The following is a 4,098-nucleotide window of genomic DNA, read 5'->3' as shown; positions in this document are numbered from 1 at the left end:
TTAGAAAATTAGTTATTATAGACAAATATTTTTGACGGATTTTCTCCCACGGAAATACAGACAGAATTTTAGAGGAATTTTTTGTCAGAAAACAAAAAAAATGAATTAGCATAAATTACAGACGAAAAACAAAATCCGTCGATAATTCTGTCGGTAAAATTAATTTTTTTGTGGAAAATAATTACAGATAGAAAATCCGTTTGTAATTCAATAGACAAAACGCTGTGTTTTATTAAATTATTACAGACGGAAAATCCGTCTGTAATTTAAAATTTTCCGTCGGAAATATTGAGATAACCCTAATTTTATCCCTACCCTATCAATCCATTCACATTCCACACAAATCAAATGAGTCTCTTCGTCTCCGAGTTGCTTCTTCTCTCCGCCGCACCAGCTTCTTCTGCCGCTGTCGTTGCCGTTCACGTCACACCAGCTTCTTCCGCCACTGTCACCGCCGCTCGCGTCGCAGGATCTCTCTCTGTCATCCCTTTCATCGCACGGGCTCCCTCCATCGCCGCTCTCGTCACGTCTGTAGCGATTCGTAAAACTCATCTCAACTCGGTGGAAACTCAGTGGTTATTGTTGAATGGCAAAGCTTGAAGCGAAGCTCGGAATGATAGTTGACTCCGTTGGTAACTTCTTCTCCGACAAAGACCAGCTTCTCCACTAATTGAATCAAATTGAATCAAACACTTTATATATAGGGTTGCATAGATCTTCAATCTTTTGATCTATTCGCACTCCACGAACTAAGTTAGCCCTAACTCCATCTCTTGTTTCTCTCGCTAATTTTTCATTCCAAACGCGTTATTGTGTAGTGTCTTGCTCTGGTCTCAAAATTCAGTTTGAAACAGTGCCGATTAGTGGTTAACTGCACAGGAGGCTCTGGAACTTCTGATCGAGCTTGCCGGTACGGAGCCGAGGTTCCTCTGATGGCAACAGGTGGATGTTGTTGGAGCCATGCTTCAGATTGCTGAGGCAGAGTCGCTGGAGGAAGGCACGCGGCATTTGGTGATCGAGTTTGTGATTACTCTGACCGAGGCGAGGGAGAGGGCACTTGGGATGATGAGGAAGCTGTCTCAGTTTATCAGCAGGATGTTTGCCATTCTGATGAAGATGCTATTGGATATTGAGGATGATCCTGCTTGGCCCAGTGCTAAGACAGAGGACGAAGATGTCGGCGAAACAAGTAACTACAGTGTTGGACAAGAGTGTTTGGATAGACTTTCGATATCACTGGGTGGGAATACTATTATCCCGATTGCGTCTGAACAGTTGCCTGCTTATTTAGCTGCTCCTGAGTGGCAAAAACGCCATGCTGCATTGATTGCACTTGCTCAAATTGCTGAGGGTTGCTCAAAGGTAGTGAACATAAAACTTTAACTTTCGAATTGCTGTTAACTTTTCATGTTAGGTAGTATAATATCTTGTAATTTGTATATGATTGTTTGTTGATTGTGAAGTTACTTATCCATGTAGGAAGTATCCTCTTTTTTTCACTCCGTGTTTGTGGTTTTTATTTTGTGTTTCCTTCCTATTGCTGTTGCAGGTCATGATAAAGAATTTGGATCAAGTTGTGGCTATGGTATTAAACTCCTTCAATGATCAACACCCTCGTGTGAGGTGGGCAGCTATCAATGCAATCGGTTAACTGTCTACTGATTTGGGTCCAGATTTGCAAATTCAATACCATCAAGGAGTGTTGCTAGCACTAGCGGTTGCCATGGATGATTTTCCAAATCCTCGTGTGTAGGTCAGTGTAGTTTTTATTGTCACTGAACATGGATAATCTCACAATGATTAGTGGAAATTTAAAATAAAAATGATGTCATTTCCTTATGAGCTTTGGGTATAGTCTTGATTGTTGCTATGCAACTTTATAACTAATGCAGGTCTCATTTACAATATTAGTTTCTTACATTCTCAATATAGCATAAACTCATAAAAGAGTGACATTGTATTATATGTTGTAGTAAATTCATTGTCCTGTTAGATTCATATATCTTGATGGCAATTGGTTTTATTCTATTCCTTTGGTAATAATCAACATGCTATGCAAAAGTGCAGTTTGTAGATCTACCTTAAAAAAAGTAAAAATAAAAAATAAACAACAACAACAAAGCCTTATTATTCCACTATGTGGGATCGGCTACATAAGCCATTGAGCCCTACTATAAACATTTGTTTAATACGATATAGGCACTGGATCTACCTTATTTTTTAATTAGATAAGCTTCTAGTATAAACTTTTCTGTAATATGATCTATACAGGCACATCCTGCTTCAGCAGTACTCAACTTCAATGAGAACTGCACACCTGATATTTTAACACCCTACTTGGATGGAATTGTTAGCAAGTTGCTTGTAATTCTTCAGGTATGTTTATAGAATATTATTCCCAAGGGTAATATTATTGTTTTAATACATATATATTCTTTCATCATACCACTTATTTTTGGATTTTCCTTTCCTGTGTTTTTAGAATGGTAAGCAAATGCTACAAAAGGGCGTCTTAACTGCTTTAGCATCAGTGGCTGATTCATCTCAGGTATTTTATATGATTTGCAAATGTCAATATCTATAATCTTATTAGTTCCTTTTCTTAATATCTATAATTTTAGTGACTATTTTTATTCTTTGTTTTCAATACTTAAGAAATTTGCTTGCATTTCATGATGTATGCACTGTGCTCACAACACACATAGATCTTGATGCACATGCACATACGTATTTGCAGTCATTTTAAATGCTCATTACAGTTTCATTTGACTGGTGAGTCAGATGCATTGATAATTTTACTTAGGCAAGATAAATCCAACTAAGTTTTGTTTATTCATTATACTATTATAGTATGGAGACCATCACTCTTGGGGACAAAAGAATTGGTATCAAAACTAGTGTTCTGGAAGAAAAGGCCACAACTTGTAACATGCTTTGCTGTTATGCTGATGAGTTAAAGGAAGGATTCTTTCCATGGATTGATCAGGTTAGACTGGGAACACTATAAAAGTTAATAACACCTTTAATATTGCACTTTGTTTATAGAAACATCTTTTTCTGAGTATTAAATTGTATGTGGGACAGGTTGCAGAAACTTTAGTTCCACTTCTTAAATTTTACTTCCATGAGGAGGTTAGAAAAGCAGCCGTTTCATGTATAAGAATGATTGTTCCATTGCATCTTTTTTTGTTAACAATTTTCCTCTGCTCATTAAGTTGCTTTATGCCATTATCCCAACTATTTTTAATGGTTATGATTTCCTATATCATTTTAGCAATTCCGGAGCTATTAAGTTCTTCAAAGTTGGCTATTGAGAAAGGGCAATCTCAAGGTCGGGATGCATCCTATTTGAAGTTTTTGAGTGACAGTATCATCCCAGCTCTGGTAGACGCTTTACATAAGGTATTCCGTATACAAGTTTATCTATTCTTAGATGCATCTATATGGAATTCATTAGATTTTTACAGCATGAGTAAGTTGTTATTATGATCTGAATCCTTAGGGGGTTTGGTGCACGAAATTGTGATCACTACAACTTCGCACAACTAACCAGCAAGTGCACTGGGTCGTCCAAGTAATAAACCTTACGCGAGTAAGGGTCGATCCTACGGAGATTGTTGCTATGAAGCAAGCTATGGTCACCTTGTAAATCTCAGTCAGGCAGACTCAAATGGGTATAGATGATGAATAAAACATAAAGATAAAGATAAAGATACTTATGTATATCATTGGTGAGAGCTTCAGATAAGCGTATGAAGATGCCTTCCCTTCCGTCTCTCTGCTTTCCTACTGTCTTCATCCAATCCTTCTTACTCCTTTCCATGGCAAGCTTGTGTAGGGTTTCACCGTTGTCAGTGGCTACCTCCCATCCTCTCAGTGAAAACGTCGCCTATGCTCTGTCACAGCATGGGTAATCAGCTGTCGGTTCTCGGTCAGGCCGGAATAGAATCCATTGATTCTTTTGCGTCTGTCACTAACGCCCCGCCTGCTAGGAGTTTGAAGCACGTCACAGTCATTCAATCATTGAATCCTACTCAGAATACCACAGACAAGGTTAGACCTTCCGGATTCTCTTGAATGCCGCCATCAATTCTTGCC

At 38.2% G+C, this 4,098-nt stretch overlaps 1 pseudogene; it reads left to right on the top strand.

Moving 5' to 3' along the window:
• The first annotated feature begins 348 nt into the window (after positions 1 to 348).
• On the top strand, positions 349 to 3,472 carry LOC107484158 (uncharacterized; annotated as a pseudogene).
• The last annotated feature ends 626 nt before the right edge of the window (positions 3,473 to 4,098 follow it).

Source organism: Arachis duranensis, chromosome 4 (genome assembly GCF_000817695.3).
Source record: "Arachis duranensis cultivar V14167 chromosome 4, aradu.V14167.gnm2.J7QH, whole genome shotgun sequence".
Lineage (NCBI taxonomy): Eukaryota > Viridiplantae > Streptophyta > Magnoliopsida > Fabales > Fabaceae > Arachis > Arachis duranensis.
Note: the sequence above shows the minus strand (reverse complement) of the source record. Positions and strands in the feature narration are given on the sequence as shown.